The sequence below is a fragment of the Heterocephalus glaber genome, unplaced genomic scaffold (genome assembly GCF_053883595.1).
Source record: "Heterocephalus glaber isolate CG9 unplaced genomic scaffold, H.glaber_assembly_v1.0 deba00001543, whole genome shotgun sequence".
NCBI lineage: Eukaryota > Metazoa > Chordata > Mammalia > Rodentia > Bathyergidae > Heterocephalus > Heterocephalus glaber.
This window is the reverse complement of record NW_028258336.1, coordinates 4,293,854-4,313,833: the sequence shown is the minus strand read 5'-3', so window position 1 is coordinate 4,313,833 and position 19,980 is coordinate 4,293,854. Positions and strand designations below refer to the sequence as shown.

Sequence of the window (19,980 nt, the reverse complement as noted above, 5' to 3'; positions counted from 1 at the left end):
AAAAGATTTATGAACAAAGCCTCAGTTGCCCATGAACTAGCACAAACAATCAACAAATGGGATCTCCTCTTATTAAAAAGCTTCTGCACAGCAAGAGGAACCACCAGCAGTGTGAAGAGACAATCCACAATGTGGGAAAAAATCTTCACTTGCTGTTTCTCAGACAAAGGTCTACTACCTCGAATCTATAAAGAACTTTAAAAAATCAGACCTCCCAAATTTAAAGACCCAGTCCGAAAATGGGCATCTGAAATGAACAGACATGTCTCAGACAAAGACGTAGAAGTAGCAAATAAACATGAAAAAGTGTTCAACCTCACTGGTCATTCGAAAGATGTAAATGAAAACAATGCTAAGATTCCACCTCACTTCAGAAAGAATGGCTGCTATCCTGAAATCAACCAATAGCAAATGCTGGCGGGGCTGTGGGGAAAGAGGAATCATGCTCCACTGCTAGTGAGAGTGTCAACTGGTGCAACCATTGTGGAAATCAGTATGGAGATACCTCAAAGAACTAGGACTAAAAGTCCCATTTGACCCCAGCTGGGTATCTTCCCCAAAGAAAGGGAAAGGAAAGAAGGGAATGAAATTAATATGAGAAAATGAAAAAATGGAAACAAAGTCTTTGTAAATAGGGAGGGATGGAGGGGTTGAAGGGAGGGCAGGGGAAGGGGGAAAAATAAGAACCAAGAGAGATTACATAAAGGTGCAAATTTCCAATGATGGATGTCATTATATTGTATACCTAAAATGTACCAATAAAATAAAATTTTAAAAAAATAAAGAAAAGAAATCCAAGATAGGGCCAGGGATTTAGCTCAGTGGTTCCACCACCTGCCTTGCAAGCTCAAGGTCCCAAGTTTGATCCCCAGCACCAAAAACAAAAAAACAACAACAACAAAAAAAACAGAAATCCAAGATATTAAAAACTCTACTAAAAGTATGAGTAGCAGAAGTGACCAACATGAAGACCTAGAAGACAGGGCTAGATTTGTAAAACCTAAAACACAGGGCTATGTAGGTGACTAATATACCAGAGATACCTTAAAAACAACCAAAAAACCCCCATGAAAATAGACCCAATGGCAATTAGAAGATCCAAAGACTAATCTAAGATTAAATGGAATTAGTGTAAAATCAGAAGACAGCATAAATGACCTTAAAAACTGTTTACAAACTAATAACAATAAAGTATCCAAGTACGGGGGAAAGGTTTAACATATAGATAAGCAGAGCATATAGAACCCCAAATAGCCACCATCAGAAAATACCTTTTCCACAACATGTCATAGTCAAAATTTCTGAAGTCCAATACAAGAACAGAATCTTAAAAGCTGTTAGAGAAAAGCAACAAATCACTTACAAAGGAAAATCCGGTAGAATTACAGCAGACTTCTTAACACAAAGCTTAAAGGCCAGGAGAGCTTGGAGTGCAATATTTCAAGCCCTAGAAGAAAACAACTTCCAACCCAGACTGATATATCTGGCAAAACTATCATTCAAAAATGATAGAGAAATAAGGTAAGACAAAGAGCATACCTTAAGAAATTAATGACCACCAAACCAGCACTTCAAAAATTTTCAAGAATATCCTAGAAAGAAACATCAAAACTAACAAGGCCAAAATATCTAATGGAATGAATATATCAGACAGAGTGAGTAGTTAAAGAGAAAAAGAAAAATAGAATCAACAAGAGGAAAACAAGGCAATGATAGAAATTAATCAATACCTTTCAGTAATAATTCACAATGTGAATGGTCTCATTTCCTCAATCAAAAGATTCAGACTGGCAGAAGCCAATGGTATCCTGCATACATGAAACATATTTAATCAAAAAATACATTCATGGTCTAAAAATGAAAAGATACAAAACAATATTCCATGTGACAGGAGATTGAAAATAAGTGAGAATATTCTCAAAGTGTACTTCAAGCCAAAATTGATCAGTAGAGCCAAATAAAGTCACTATATATAAGGGAACAATTCAACAGGAAGAAGTAACAATTACAAAAATATATGCATCAAACACTGGCATGCTCAAATCCATAAAACAAACAGTACTGGTCATAAAAAAATCAGATGAATATCACCACAATTATAGTGGAAGACATTAATACCCTAATGTCAGAAATAAATCAAGTAGAAAAAAATATCAACAAAGAAATATCAGAGTTGAACAAAAGCTTTGAACAAATGGACTTAATAGATATCTTCAGAGATTTTCACCCAACAACAATAGAATACATATGAAATTCTCTCCAACATAGACTGATACTAATTGATAAAGCATGCTTAAGTAAATGCAAGAGAATGGATATTATCACATAGATATTACCAGATCATTGTGCAATGAACCTAAAAATTAACGGTAAAAGAAAACACAGAAATAATCCAAATACAAAAACATCAAATTATCAATACTTAACAAAAGAAATCAAGGAAGAATTTAGACAGTTTTTAGAATCCAATGATAATGCCAGTACAACATGGGAAACAATGAAAGCAATCCTAAGAGGGAAATTTAATTAGCTATGAACACCTACCTCACAAAAAAACCTAATAAACAGCCCAAATAAATAACCTAATAATACTCATTAAGGTCATACAGAAAAAAGAACAATCCAAATCCAAAGGTAGTACAAGGGAGGAATTATAAAGATCAGAGCAAAAATCAATGAAATTGAAGCTAAAAACAAATACCAAAAAAAAAAAAATCAATGAATTCAAGAGCTGATTCTTTGAAAGAATAAACAAAACAGAGAAACCTTTAGGCCACTATTGATGCAATGAGAAATGAAAAATTTGAAATGACAACAAACACCACTGAAATCCAGAAGATTATTAGTAACTACTTTGCAAAACTATACTCCAATAAATTGGAGAATCAAAAAAGGACAAATTTCTAGATAAACATGAATTACTAAAACTAAACCAAGAAAGTATAAAAACCAAAAAAAATCTATTTATAGGCAATGAAATTGAAGCAGGAATGAAGACCCTACCAACCAAGTAAAGGCCAGGACCTGATGAATTTACTGCTGAACTCTACAAGAACTTCAGGGAAGATCTAACACCAATATTCTTCAAACTCTTTAAGGAAATTGAAAGGGAAGGAGTACTCCCAAAGTCATTTCTGGAAGCTAGCATTACCCTGAATCCAAAACCAGATAAGGATTTAACCAAAAAAGAGAACTACAGGTGCATCTTTTTAATGAATATAGAAACAATAATCCTCAAGAAGATACTGACAAACAGAATGCAAAAAATCATCAGAAAGATCTTAAATGATGACCGAGTAGACTTCATCCCAGGAATGTAAGAATGATTCAATATATGCAAATGAATAAATGTAATCTATTACATAAACAGAATCAAGGACAAAAATTACACAAAGACTTCAATAGATGCATAGATAATGTAAATTCCACATACATTCATGATAAAGCCATGAAGAAAATAGGGGGGGAAAACAAACAAAAAAAAGAAAATCGGTATAAAAGGACCTTATTTCAACCTGAAAAAGGCATTATGACAAATTTACCACCAACATCATATTAAATGGGGAAAAGCTGAAAGCTTTCTCTCTAAAATCAGGAACAAGACAAGGATATCCATGATCACTACTCCTGTTCAATATAGTATTTAAAAATTTAGCCAGAGCAATTAGGTAAATGACAGAAATAAAAGGGATGCATATAGGAAAGGAAGATGTCAAATAATCCTTATTCACAGATGGAATGTTCCTCTACACAGAAGACCCAAAAATTCCACCAAAAGATTCCTGGAATTAATAACCAAAATCAATAAGGTAACACAATATAAAATTAACACAAAAATCAATAGTGTACTTGTACAACAATACTGAACTCAAGAAAGAAATTAGGGAAACATTAATATTCATCATAGCATCAAAATAAGTAAATACTTAGGAATGAACCAAGTTAAGAAAGTGAAAGAACTCTACAATGAAGACAACAGTACTCTCAAAAAGGAGATCAAAGAGGATATCAGAAAATAAAATAATATGCCCTGTTCCTGCATAGGCACATTCAGTACAGTCAAACTAGCTATACTTCCAAAATTGATATACAGATTCAATGCAATCCCAATCAAAATATCAATAGTCCTCACATAACTAGAGAAAACAATCCTAAACTTCCTATGGAACCAAAAGAGACCCAGAACACCAAAAGCAATTCTGAGCGACAAGAGGCATGAAGCCTCACAAACCCAGACATGAAGTTATATTACAAAAGTGGCAGTGATAAAAATGCCATAGTACAGAAATGTTGATCAATGGAACAGAATACAGGATGTAAAGCCAATGTCTTGAACAGTTCTACCTGCCTGTAGGCTGTGTGGCTGAAGGGTCCATGGAGTGAGAAATGATGGGAGATTAGGAAAAAACAGAGACAAAAGGTGGAGCCAGGTGGGGCTCTTACTCCTAATGGCAAAAAAAAGACCACCAGGGAACTGCCATGCATTTATTTATAGTGGTAGAGATAAGGGAAGTGCAGGGGGAGGTAAAAGGGGCTAGTCTGTAACTGGAGCCAGGAGAGTAGCTAAAGTCTGCAGGACATTATGCTTGATGGTTTTCTGACTAATGGGAAGGGAGGATGACAGTCCTCTTCTCCGCCAGGCCTTGCTCCACCACACCCTCTTGTCACCTGTTTGCCTCCCGCTGGGCCCTGCCTCCTCTGTGGGAGGAGGAGAGTTAGGCCTGGCCATAGTGATTCACAGCACACTGCTCCCAGCACCTAACCTATCTTTCAGCAGATTTAGCATTTCTGTTCTAATATTTAGATCTTTTATCTATTTTTATTTTAATGCATGGTAAAAGATATGGGTCTAGTTTTAATCTTTGTCAAGTTGAAGCCCAGTTTTTCTAGCATCATTTATTAAAGAGGCTATCTTTCCTCCAGTAAAGGTGTTTGGCTCCTTTGTCAAAGATAAAGTGGCTGAGTATGTTTGGAGTTGTTTCTACATCTTCTAATCTGTTCCATTGATACTCAGAGGTTTTTTGTTTGTTTGCTTTGTTTTGTTTTTTGCCAGTACCATGCTGTTTTTATCACAGTAGCTTTGTAGAATAGTTTCAAGTTTGGAATTGTGATGCCTCTTGCTTTGCCTTTGTTGCCTTAAACTGCCTTTGCTATTCTACTTCTCTTCTGGTTCCAAATGAATTTTAGGATTGTTTTCTCCAATTCCGTGAGATATGCTGTTGGAATTTTGAATGGGATTGCATTAAATCTGTATAACAGTTTTGGAAGTATGGTGAAAAACACCCAATATAACTTCTTTCTTTAAGGTAAAATAAAGACTGATACATTATAGTGCACATACAAGACTGTTCTTTGCCTCCTAATTGCTTCACTTGGGTACAGACTTTTACCATTTTAGAGATTGAAAACATTATACTTTTGTGGAATGAGTATTCTTACCTAACCAAACGCTAACATAAATTTCTGGTTCTGTTTCTGAACCACATAGTCATCAAATCTATGGATTTCAAATCCAGAGAAATATACCTTTAAGTACAAAGGGCAAAGGGCACAGAAAAATTTTTATCAATATCAAATGAAATTTTTAAAAACAATTCCTTTTGGTGCCTTTGACACAAAGTAACTGACTATACCAAAAAAGTCCCTTGTTTCAAGTTTAAACCGAGTCATTTCTTTTTTTTTTTTCTTTTGGTACCGGGGATCAAACTCAGGTCCTTGTACAGCAGGCGGTGAAACCACTGAGCTAAATCCCTGGTCCCTGAGTCACTTCTTTAGATCTCAGAAAAACTTGCTCCTAAAACTAACTTGAAGAAAATGTAATTAATCTGTCAAATTAAACCTGGGACAAAGGAATATGATACTTTTACTGTTACGTAAAGCATATTGCTCAGTGAATCCTCCATCCATTATTTTAAGTTACAGTATTTGCTAATAGTAATGGTAAAACTCATTATAAAACTATGATCTATTATTTCTTTTCTGCTCATATGTTTAAATAGCCAAAGGTAAGAATAAAGAGTGAAAAGGAAAGATTCAACATAAAAATTCTCACACAATTCATCAGTGATACATGATTACAAAAAAATGAGGAATATATGAACGAAGAATTTAGACAACAATGCCCCTGGCAGCAGGGTAAAATGATGTTTCAACTAATTCTGAGTTTTTTTAGCATTTGTAGAATTACTCTCCAAAATTCCTACATTTGAAATATAACATATGTAAGACACATTACTATTGTGTTTATTATAGTGTAGTTTCTTGCTTTCTTTTCTTTTTTTCCTTAAATTCTTTTACTGGTACATTTTGGTATACAATACATTTACATTTATCATTGGGTGCTTGTACCTGTACATGATGTATCTTGGTTCTTATTTTTTCCCCATTATCTGTGCGCCCTTTACCTCCTCCACCCTTCCCTACTTACGTAGGATTCATTTCCATATTTTTTCTTTTCTCATATTTTTCCTTTCCCTTCTTTCCTTTCCCCTTCCCCTCCCACCATCCCTACCCCTTTGGACCTTTTCTTCCTATTTCAAATTATTATAGTGTAGTTTCATCAAAATTAATGTCCCTAAAGCATCAGTCATAGATTTAAAGCTCAGCTTATGCTATATTAAATAAGTGAAGCCTAAGTTCAGTCCATTTGACTGTTCTTCTTATAGTCAATATCACCTCCGCTCCCTGTCATTGTCGGTAGTAGAGCTGTTCTTTTCTATAAATAATGTTGCTTTTAGGTGACTTTCAAGGAAAAAACAAAAGAAAATAAATTATATCAGTCAAGCCAAAAGGCAAGAAGGCATAGACAATCACCAAGACAGGCTCTCTCCTTTCTAAAACTCCCTTCCAAGAAAAAGAATGGAAGAAAAACACTTTTTTTATTTAAGTAAATTTTAATACAGATTAACTGAGTTTTCAATAGCATAAATAAGAATATCAAAGCTATTCTAAAAATAAAAACAATATGGCAGCATTCCTCACTAGTCATTTTGGTAATAAAATCTATCCAAGATAGTTTTGAGGAGGTAATAGGCTAGTTAATTAAAGTAGACTAGTTAATTTATAAGACAAAACAAGGCAATGAAGAATTAGACATTACATCAGAATGCTTCAAAATATTACAAAGGTAATCATGTAGCTGTACTAAAATGAATATTCCCATGAGCAAGTAAAATTAAAAACTTAACTCACAATTCACTGTTTTTGTTTTTATTCAGCATATAAGATGCTGTTATAAATAAATAAATGAGTTAAAAAGAATTAACATTTATAGAGATGGTGGGAGTCTCAGTTGAAATTTTCATATTAATCATAAAAACACTTTCTTTATCTTAAACTGGAAAAAGTTATTTTTAAGAGTCCAACCCTAAACACTTAATTGAGAACACATATGTGTAGATATTGCTCTCACTATGGATAATGGTCTAAAAAGTATGATCTAAAATTAAAATTTATAAGTCTCATTTTTCTACAGAGATACAACCAAGTCTGAAGAATTTATTCCTCAATTGCACTTTGCCCTTACCTGTCAGTCATCTCTGAGATCTACCTTCAATTGCACAGATAATATTGCCCAAAATTAAACCATCTCACAGGGGAACCTTGCATCAGATGACTGGTCAATGTCAGGGTACAAAGATCCAGTCTCCTTATTTGCACTTGAAACAACTCCAAAGCAACCTTCTCATGTGGTTGACTGAAATCTCTGCGATGATTACATCTTAGCCAACTTATCCTTTGGCCCAATTCTGCTTCCTTCCTTTCTCTCAGAGTTATAAATCATAAGAGTTTTTATTAACAACCTTCTGGCATATTAATGTTTGCTTCCTAGGGAGCCAATCTGTCCCTGTTGCATATAAATCAAATAGAACTACATGTATAACCAATAACACAAAACTCTATGCAGACATTGAACTCCATATTGAATATCCCTCATCTATAGTTCTTGGGACCAGAAGCAATTCAAATTTCTAATTCTCTATTTTGGAGTACATGCATATCCAAATGAGATATTCTAAGAATGAGACCCACATATAAAAACAAAATTCATTTATGCTTTATATATACCATAAACACATAACCTGAAGGTAATTTTACACAATAATTTTAGTGCATCCATCCTTTGACTATGGTCTCCTACTTTTTTCCACTTGTTCAGTCATATCAGGGCTCAAAAAGTTTTGAGTGTTAGAGTGCTTTGGATTTGGGATTTTCAGATTAGGAATGTTCAAACTACATTTCATATCCTACTATAAAGCATTCTTTTCTTAATGCAGGTTTTACTTCTGCTTTAAAAAGCTGAAAATCTTTCAAAATTGATGGAGAAATAAGATACTTTCATGATAAAGAGAACCTTGGGAACTTCATAAATACCAAACCAGCACTTCAAAAAATTTTAGACAATATCCTAGGAAAAGGCAATGAGGATCACAACCCCAGGAAGCCCAGCAGAATGAATCCATTGGGCGTGACAAATTAAATACAAAGGGGGAGATTCCACCAAAAAGAAAAAGTCATGACAAGGTTTTTAAAACTTTTAACTTCATCTCCCTAATGAGTGTTTAATTCAATCTTCTTATTGTACTGATTAGTATTTTTCTGATTCTAGTGTTGCACACCTTTCCTTGTGCTGTACTGGCTATTTATCAACTTCTTGCGTTTACTTTTTAATTGGGTTGTCTATTAATGAGCTGTAATAGTTCTTTATATATTCTGGTCATAGGTTATGTGCACTGTAAACATGGTCAGTTTAAGGACTACTTTTCATTTTAATGATGTCATTTAAAGTTCTAAATTTTGATGGAATCTCATTTGTCAGTTTTTTTCTTTTATACATCATGTCTTTTGTATACTAGGTAGTCCTTGCCTACCCTGAATTCATAAACATTTTCCCTTATAATTTCTTCTTAAAGTTTTATACTTTTAGGCTTTCATATTTAGGTTCATAGATCCTTTCAAGTTATTTTTATGTATGGAAATAAAGAGTTGATGTTAATTTTTTATATACAGACACCAGGTGTTCTAGTGCCATTTGCTGAAAACACTATCTTTTCCTCGACTCTTGAATTGAATTTATATTCTATAAAATGTTAATGTTAAATAATCTTTCAAAACTCAGTGGACCATATATGTGTGGTTCTATTTCTAGATTTTCTGTTTTATTCCAATGATCTATATGTCTTTCCTTACACCAACACTGCCTTGATTACTGTAGCTTTACAGGAAGTCATAAAATTAGGTACTAAACGTCTTTCAATACTGTTTTTTTTCTTTTTCTTTTTACTTTTCTAGATCCTTTGTACTCATACATAACTTTTAAATTTCAATATCCAATTCTTCATTTATAGCAAGTATTTATAGACCTGAATTTTTATATATACCTCGTGTTTTCTAATCCTGCTGAATTCAAATACAAGTTCTAGGGGTTCCTAGAGATTTCTTAGTATTTTCTCTGTAGATGATCATTTCATCAACATATAAAGATTTTGCTTCTACCTTGTCAATCCTATCCTAATTGTGTCATTTTATTGCCAGAATATTTTGGTTTAGGCCTATGTTTCAAAGTTTAATGGACAGATGAAGAGTAGGCATATCTGTCTTTGTTTCCCACCTTAGGGAGAAAGCATTGTATCTTCTCCATTCATATAAGGTGTTTATGGTGGAAGTATGGAGTACATGTCTTTAATCTGTTGAGAAGGTTCTGTTCTACTTCTAGTCTCCTGATAGCTTTTACCATGAACAGCTGTAGAATGTAGTCCAATATTTTTTCTTCAACTAGTGACAGGATCATATGACTTTTTCCTTTCCTCTGTTAAAACGATGACTTTTGGAGCTGGATCTTCCAATGCTGAACCAACACTGCCATCCCCATAATAAAACTACTTTCTACATACTGCCAGATCTGACTTCTAATAGTTTGTTTGGTTAAACAAATTTCTATCCATGTTCATACTTTTTTCTCCTATTATCTTTACCCAGTTTTAGGATTAGCACGATATTGATTTCCTAAAATGAGGGGAGATGTGTTCCTTTTTTTTTGCTTTAAATGTTTGATATAATTTATTGGTTAAAATGTATATGAGCCTGTTGTTCTCATATAGGTAGGTTTTCAAGCTAGGAATATACTTTCTTTAATAGGTGCTATTCAAATTTTATATTTCCTCCAGAGTTAGTTTCACTAATTTGTCTTCCAAGGTACTTCTTAGAAGTTGTCAAATTTATTTCAAAAAAGATTTTTGTAATATGCCTTCTATAGCCTTTTAAATTCTGTAAAATCTGTGGTAATGTCTCCTAGATCTTGATATTGTAATTTTTAAAATGTATAATTGATATTGTGTAATAGGAAGTAAAGGTCTAAAGGAGGAGGGGAAGTGGGAGGGGTAGGGGAAAGGAAAGAAGGGAAAAGAAAACAGATGAGAAAAGGAAAAAAACAGAAACAAAGTCTTTGCAAATAGGGAAGGGCAGAGTGGGTGAAAGGAGGGCAGAGGAAGGGGAAGAAAAATAAGAATCAAGATACTCATGTAATGGTACAAAAATCCCAATGATGTATGTAAATGTATTTTATACCTAAAATGTACCAATAAACTTAATGGAGAAAAACTTCTAAAAATAAAAAAAAAAAATTTTAAAGCTGAAAATCTACCTTCATTAAGGTTATGACACTCAAAAGATTTAGAAGGCTATATTCTGAAAGGAAAGATTTAAGGTAGAGATAATACTTAAGGTTACTTAACTGTCTTGGTCTTATTTTTTTATACTTCTCTGTAGCAAGTATGATAATCAACAATCAATTTATATTTTTATGTTTAAGAATAGAAATTCCTTTGGCTTATTCATCTTTTCACTGATAACATTTTTTATCATGATATTACTCAAAGCACACTTGCTTCTATGATGCAAATATCAGCTCAACTGGCCTAGAATGTTAGTCTTCATTGGCTTATCATTTGCTGACTCATAGAGTCTCTTGATATCCATTTCTATTCCTCCCATGCTTTCCTCTACAATAAAGATTAGAAAACTAAAATATTCAAATGAAATACTCTTGGGCAAGTAACAACTCTGAACCATGAGATATAGGCAGAAAACCCCAGAATGAATTTTCCTCTTCTGCAAGGAATGGAACAAAACATCACAAGAATGAGGGTTTTTTTTAACTTTCATTGCTTTCTGCCAGTAAAAGTGGATATAATGCCTGAAAATGTTGCTTGGATCTGAAGCAAAAAGAACAAGAATGAAAGCCACATTATAAATAAGTCATAGTAAAAATGCGAAAGAAACCAGGGGCATCAATGTTTTTGCAGAGGAACCATACATGCTCTTGGACTAGTTACTTCCAACCTTCTTGTTACAAGAGAAAAACAATGTCTTCAAATAATAGATAATTTTTCCAACTTCACTCATCACTTAATAACAAGAAGCATGTCAGTGTTCTGAGAGAAATACAGTTCTTCGAACATTAAACTATATAAGAAACTTATCACCATTTTTACATAGAGACACTGAAACTATTTTATTTGCATGTCTCCCTAAATTACATTGTGTTACAAGAGGTCAGGGACTGAATCTCGTTCACCAAGAGGAAAGAAGGGGGAGAACGGAGGGATGGGAATTGAGATATGAATAGAATGAAAAAATTGTATTTGTTGTATAATGGATCTTGGAAAGCTTTCTTTAGTCTAACAATTTAATTTTGTATAAAATAAGAGCTATCCTTAAAAAATGTATGGTATATTGGTCAGCTTTTCTGTTATGGACAAAATAATCTGACACCTGCAACTTAAAGAAGGAAAAGTTTATTTGGCTCATGATTTCAGAGGACTCAATCCATGGTTGTTTGGCTCCAATGCAGAAAAATGATGGTCCAAAGGCATGGAAGAGCAAAGCTGCATAGTTCATGGTGGCCAGGAGGCAGAGCAGAGGAACAGTGCCAGAAAGGAGGAGGACAAAGACCAAATATAGCCTTCAAGGTCATGCCACCATGACCCACCCAGAAATGTGCTTCACTAATTCCCTAAATTGCTCCTAAGCTAATCAAGGTGACAATAAGCTTAACTGCTATATACAGTTAGTATATTCTTTTGGGTGACACTTGCTAAAATATGTAATCTCTCTTCATTGGGCATATGATAGCAGAAATTATGAAACTAGGGTTGCTAAGAAATGACATGTGTACAGGTGTTCTATGTTGCTGACAAGGCAAAAATCCATTTTATATCTACTAGGGAACAATTTGTTGTGAAAATTCAAGCCCGATATGTAGTCTTTCCTAGTTGAAAAATCATTCTACTATGTGATGATAAAGTGAAGAGATTCTTATAGGAATAGTCCAAGTTCCTCTTTAAGAAGCAGTTTTATATTTGTTCAGATAAAGTTAATATCAAGTTTTCCAAATGTTGTTTAATTTGAATAGTCTAATTATATAATGAAGCAAATAATAGTTTGATATTCCTTAATTTGTTTGTTTGCCCTAACTAAATAGTCAAATATCCACTGAAGCAATAAGTTATAGGAACTTCCATTTATGTACCACTTCATCTGTTATGGCACAATAATTTTATAATCTCAATTAATGTTAAATTAAAAGGATAAAGCACTGGATAAAAAAAACTACTTTTAGGGCCACGGATTTAGCTCAGTGGCACCACTGCCTTGCAAGTGCAAATTCCTGAGTTCAATCCCTGATACTGAGAAAAAAAAAACTACTTTTGAAATTTTAAAACACATTTTAATTATACCAAAATATGTATAAACAGGATAAACTGGTATTTCATAGCCTACATATTAAAAGATTTACATAGAGCTGGCTAGATCAAAGTAAAGCATAGGCTACTAATCCTCTGGGTGAATTATTAGACTGTTATTCTAAGCTAAGCACGTTCAGTCATGTGAAGTTCTGTATTTGACCTACAAAATAACATTTTCATACAGTTCAAACTAAGAAGCATAAAAACTTCAGATGGAAAAATTGTCTTTTGCTTTTCTGTTTTCATTTTGTTGTTGTTGATGTTGTTGTTGTTGGTTGGTTGGTTGGTTGGTTGGTTGGATTTTTCACTAAGCATTTATGTCATCCTTATACTCTTAAGCATCTAAACTATTAGTCACTATTATGCTTCATTAAGAAAAAACCCCAAAATCTAAATAAAATATATGTGAACCATGAAGCCACTCAGATTTTACAGAAAACAGCTAGCACAGCAAGAGACTTTACACTTAAAATGGCCAGTCCTAGTGTCTCAGTGATTCCCGGGGCCCAGCAAAGGAACAAAGTTTCCAGGTCAGTGACACTGGATGCCTTCTACCTGCCTCTGGGAGCTGTGGGTTGACACGTATTAGGTTAGATGATCCAGCCCAGCCTGAGTCTCATGCTGGAGATTTGGGAGAGAAGGGTTTGGGAGGAGCTACCTTGGGTAATAGGATTGAAATTTAAATTCCCCACTAAATATTGCTCAGTAATAATAATTAAATATATTTTTTTAAAAGAATACACTTAAATAGGCTTATGATAATGCATACAAGTAAATATTAAAATCTTTTGACATTTAATTAAATTAACAATAAAAGAGGGATATTAGACACTATAAATCAGGTATATCATTATCAAACTATATGTGTATGAGCTACCTGGCATTTCAGCCTATATTTTTCCACACTGGCACATTTTCTTTTGCTGTGATTAATTCTAGACTAAGAGGAATTCTAGAAGGCATCTGAACCTACAAAGGTATAGAGCCACCTGTATTCCACATCTAATAACAGAACTAACCTCCTAGAAAAATAAAGACTGCTCTTTATGAATATGTTCAAGCAGAGAATTTTACATGGAAACCAAGTTCTGGAAAAAAGAACTCATATTTCAAGATCAATGTGCCACAAAGTCTGTATTTTCACATAAAAAGGAATAAAAATTTGTGACTTAGGCACATTAAGTTCTAAAATATAAACTATCCCTATGAACTTACAATAGCTTTATCTTCAAACTATGTTAAATATTTGGTAACCTAATTGACCTATCTCTAAAACTTGTGCCATGACAAAATATTAGAAATGGAGAGTCTTAAAACCAATAGATACAGGTTCACATTTCTGGAGGGTGGAAGATTGAAATCAAAGACATTCTCCTTCTGAAACCCATAGGAGAGAATCATTCCTTGCTAATCCTGGTTATTAATATTCACCAGCAGTCTTTAGCATTCCTTGATTCATACATGCATCGATCTACTCATCAATCTGTCATCTCATGACTGCCTTTCCCTTGCATGTCTCTGTATCTCTTCTCCTGTTCTTATAAACACACCAGGTATATAAGGTTAAGAGCTTAAGCTACACCAGTATGATTCACCTTAATTAATTACATTTGCAGTGATCCTATTTCTAGTAAGATCACATTCTGGGGTACTATAACTTTGACATATATTTTTGGGGTATCACAGTCTAACCCATTTAGCAAATGACAAATGGACATTTCAAATTAAATATAAGCCTATGACTTCAAATTTTTTTAAAAAATTATTTTTCCTGCAAAATTTTTCTTTCCTGTTATTATTCTCCCTGATCCCTTGGAATAATTTTTAACTTATTTTCTTATCCTTCTCTATCTTCTCCCATACCCAATAACCATTAATACCTATAAATCTTTCTTTCAAGGTAGATGTTATATCCATTCTTTCTGTCTATTCCACAGCACCAATTCAGCTGAGTCTTTTGATTCTGGCTTGTTGCCCAAGTCTCTGAATTGATGCCTGTACTTTCAAGCCCTCCCCAACCAAGCAATCCCTTCTATACTCACTGCTTTCTTTACTTTTTTCAATATGGGACATATTAAATTAAAAATTCCTGGCTCATTCTTGACCTCTCTGGTTTGGCTTATGATGGTGACATTCATCTGAAGGAACATTCATTCACTTAAAATTATAAAAAAAGCAGCCTGCAAATCTTATCACAAATATAGTTCTTCCAAATAATCTTTCTTAAACTTAAAAATGCCTTGACTTCACTCTCCACTTTAGTACAGTATCACACTATACTGCAGTCCTTGCTTATATATCATTAACTTACTTAATTTACTGCTATTTCATGTAAATTAAGCTTCTTTCTCGACATATATTATAAACTCTTAAGATAAATGAGGTTATTCCTTGTGCTTCCTTTGTATTATCAAAATAGAAAAAAGATTCAATAATGAATTTGTGCATATATTTATTAATAGCAAAATATTTTGAGATTTTGAAAAAGTAATCTCAAGAGAATGACAATATAATCATATCATCTTATTAAAAAATCAAATCCTAAGCCCAGAGGAAGGGGCTTCTGCGTCGCTATTCCACCACTCCCAGCCCAGAGGAAGGGGCTTCTGGGCCACCATTCCACCACTCCCAGCTCAGAAGAGGTGAGCCACATGGGGACCAACAGCACCACACCACCTCCCATCAAAATGAGAAGACATGTAAACAAGTCTCAAAACCAGGCTTCCAGATCACCTACAGAAACCCCAAAGGGAAATGAGATAGAACACTCTGATACTCAACAACCTGGACTCCCTAAACTGGCAATAAAATAGGATCTGGAAAAAATGAAATCAGAAATAATTTCTCAGATAACAGCAGACACTGTGCTAGTAGTGCAGGACATGATTAATAAATCTAGAGAGGAGCTCAGGAACATGATGGAATCCCAACATAGGAAACAAATGGAATCCATGAAACAGATGCAAACAGATTTCCAGATCAAAAACTCCACTGAAAGTCTACACAGGAGAATGAGCCAATGTGAGGACAGAACTTCAGATATATTAGATAAGATTTCAATTAGTGACCAGGAAAAGAAAAGTTGCTTCAAAATTGTAAGAGACCATGAGAAATCAATCAAGCAGCTGCTAGATGATGCAAAGAAGAATAACATAAGACTGATTGGAGTCAACAAAGAAACAGGAGAGAGTGCAGATGACATAAAAACACTGTTCACAGAAGACATGGCAGAAAACTTCCCAAGGAGGGAAAAGAACTTGACATACAGATAAGTGAGGCATATAGGACACCAACTAGCCTTCATCAAAACAAATCTACCCATAAGCATATCATTGTTAAAATTCCAGAAACCAAACAGAAGAACAAAATTCTATAAGGAGTTAGAGAAAAGAAACAAATCACATACAAAGGAAAACCGATCAGAATCACAGCAGACTTCTCAGTGCAAACTCTCAAGGCAAGAAGAGCTTGGAGTGACATATTCCAAGCTCTAAAGGAAAACAGCCTCTGACCCAGATTGATGTACCCTGCAAAACTATCTTTCAAAATGGGTGGAGAAATAAGATACTTTCATGACAAGAAGCACCTTAGGAACTTCATGAATACCAAATCAGCACCCCCCAAAATTGTACAAAATATCCTAGAAACAGACAATGAGGATCACAACCCCAGGAAACCCAGCAGAATGAACCCATCAGGCAGAACAAGAAATTAAATGTAAAGGGGGAGAACCCAACAAAAAGAAAAAGTCATGACAATGATAACTCAATATGTATCAGTTATAACCATCAATATTAATGGTCTCAATTCACCAATCAAAAGAAATAGACTGGCAGAATGGGTCAAGAAGCAAAATCCAACAATATGCTGCAAGAAAAACACTTAATTCAAAATGAAACTCATAGCCTGAAAGTTAAAGGGTGGAAAACAATACTCCATGTGATGGGAACCCAAAAATAAGCAGGAGTAGCTATCCTCTTTGCAGATCAAGTAGATTTCAAACCAACACTGATTAAGAGAGACAAAGAAGGACACTACATCCTTGTAAAGGGAAGAATCCAAGAGGAAGAGATGACAATCAAAAGTATCTATCCACCAAACACTAGTGCACCCAACTATATAAAACAAATACTAACGGACAAGAAAAGTCATATATGCACTAATACAATAGTAGTGGGGGACCTCAATACCCCACTATAACAAATAGGTAGATCAACTAGACAAAAAATAAGTAATGAAATACTAGAACTCAATCAAACTCTTCAACAAATGAACTTAACAGAAGTTCACAGAGTCTTGCACCCCACAAAATCAGAATACACATTCTATTCAGCTGCTCACAGTTTGTTCTCCAAAATAGACCACATACTCACTCATAGAACATGTTTAAGTAAGTGCAAAGGAATTGAAGTTATCCCCTGTATATTATCAGACCATAGTGGGATGAAATTGGAGATCAATAGCAAAAGAAACTGCAAAAATTTCATAAACACATGGAAATTGAACAACACACTACTGAATAACCAATGGATCACAGAGGAAATTAAAGAAGAAATCAGACAATTCCTTCAATTAAATGACAATGACAATACAACATATTGGAATCTATGGGACACAATAAAAGGAGACTTATGAGGGAAATTCATAGCAGTGAATACTCATATCAGGAAAACAGAGAGAGCCCAATTAAACAACCTGATGCTGAACATCAAGCTTCTAGAAAAAGAAGAGCAGGACAACCCCAAAGCTCATACAAGGGAGGAAATTATAAAGATCAGGGCAGAAATCAATGCAATGGAGACTAAGAAAACAATGCAAAAAAAAATCAATGAAGCCAAGAGTTGGTTCTTCAAAAGAATAAACAAAATTGACAAACCCTTAGCCAACCTTATCACAAAAAGGAAAGAAAAGGCCCAAATCCATGCAATTAGGAATGAAAAGGGTAAAATTACAACAGAAATCCAGAGGATCATCAATACCTACTTCCAGAACCTATATGCCAATAAGACGGAAAACACACAAGAAATGGACAGATTCCTAGATACATATGAATTACCAAAGTTGAATGAAGAAGACCTAAAAATACTAAACAACCCAATATCAATCATTGAAATTGAAAACGTAATTAAAAACTTACCAACTAAGAAAAGCCCGGGTCCTGATGGCTTCACCACTGAGTTCTACAGAGAGGAACTACTGCCACTACTCTTTAAACTCTTCAATTAAATTGAAAAGGAAGCAATATTCCCAAATACATTCCTGCAAGCAAGCATCGTCTTGATCCCCAAAGCAGAGAAAGACCCAACTGAGAAAGAGAATTATAGGCCAATCTCACTAATGAACATAGATGCAAAAATCCTGAATAAGATACTGGCAAATAGAATGCAGAAGATCATCAAGAAGATCATACACCCTGATCAAGTGGGATTCATCCCAGGGATGCAGGGATGGTTCAGCACACGCAAATCAATCAATGTAATACACTATATCAATAGAGACAAGGACAAAAACCATATGATTATCTCAATAGATGCAGAAAAAGCCATGTGACAAAAGCCAACACGCAATTATGATAAAACCCTATAAAAAATTTGAATAGACAGTCTCTACCTCAATCTAATAAAACCCATCTATGAAAAACCAAAAGCCAATATCATACTAAATGGTCAAACACTGAAATCCTTCACACTAAATCAGGAACAAGATAAGGATGTCCACTATCACCACTCTTGTTCAATATAGTTTTGGAAACATTAGCCACAGCAATTAGACAAGAGAAAGAAATAAAAAGAATAAAGATAGGAAATGAAGAAGTCAAATTGTTATTATTTGCACATGACATGTGAAATAAACATTTTCTCATATTAGCCATTTTGCTTAAAATTTTTCTTTTAGCAATTTATGACACAAAGAATTCTACTCAATGAGCTATCTGGGTACTATGATTTGAGAGTGTAGAAATTCAATTTACTAATTGAAGAAATAACCAACAAATGGAAAATAATTTTAAAATACAGGATTTTTAGAAAATAATTTTAGAATTTCAAACAACATAGCCTTAGCACAAAGTGATTTCAATTGTGATAATTCATATTTTTTAAATATTCAATTTTTATTTCTAAAATCAATCTGAGACATACATTAAATGATTTTCTCCCCTTTCTGTCTCAAAAAGGTTAATAAATTAAAATTTTTAAGTGGTCACGAAAAAGACAAATATGTTAGCCTAGTATGAAAGTTAGAAAGGTAAATATTATTACATTAAACATTCAAATCAGCTCTAAGCTTCTAAGTACTCAAAACGAAATGGAAAATATGAAGGATTACATCATTTTATGGATTATTTTTTAAATATATCCAAAAAAGCATGGTACTGGCAAAAGAACAAATCTGAGGATCAATGGAACAGACTAGAAGATGCAGAAACACCTCCAGACATAGTCAGCCACCTAATCTTTGACAAGGGGACCAAACACCTTCATTCCAAGAAAGATAGCCACTTTAATAAATGGTACTGAAAAAACTGACTTTGCACATGCCAAAGATTAAAAGTAGACCATATCTTTCACCATGCACTAACCTAAGATCAAATTGGATCAAAGATCTAAATATTAAAACAAAAACACTAAATCTGCTGGAAGAAAGAATAGGTGCAATGCTTGAGGACATAGGAGTAGGTAAAGACTTAATGAATAAAAGCTAGACTGCACGGGAAATACTACAAAGAATCAACAACCAGGACTTATCTTATTAAAAAGCTTCTGCACAGCAAGAGAAACAACCAACAGAGTGAAGAGACAACTCAAGAGTGGAAAAAATTTTTCACCAGCAATTCATCAAACAAAGGACTATTATATAGAATATATAATGAACTCAAAAAAATCAGACCCCCAAATTTAAAGACCCAGTCAAAAATGGGCATATGTAATGAAAAGATATTTCTCAGATGAAGAAGTAGAAACAGCAAATAAATGTATGAAAAAATGTTCAATGTCACTGGGCATTCATGTGATGCAAATGAAAACAATGCTGAGATTCCATCTCAATCCAGAAAGAATGGTTGTTATCGAGAAATCAACCAGTAACAAATGCTGGTGGGGCTGTGAAGAAAAAGGAACACTTCTCCACTGTTGGTGGGAGTGTACACTGGTGCAACCACTATAGAAATCAATATGGAGATTTCTCAAAAAACTAAAACTAGAGGTTCCATTTGACCAAGCTATTCCTCTTCTTG

General features: G+C 34.0%; 1 protein-coding gene and 1 pseudogene across 7 annotated transcripts in view; both read right to left on the bottom strand.

The window, feature by feature from the left end:
• The window catches only part of Adamts6 (ADAM metallopeptidase with thrombospondin type 1 motif 6), a 295,156-nt gene that overhangs the window by 192,641 nt on the left and 82,535 nt on the right, over positions 1 to 19,980 (bottom strand). The window lies entirely within an intron of this gene.
• LOC106010921 (cytochrome c oxidase subunit 6A1, mitochondrial pseudogene) overlaps positions 1 to 19,980 on the bottom strand; it is a 37,636-nt pseudogene that overhangs the window by 11,567 nt on the left and 6,089 nt on the right. The window lies entirely within an intron of this gene.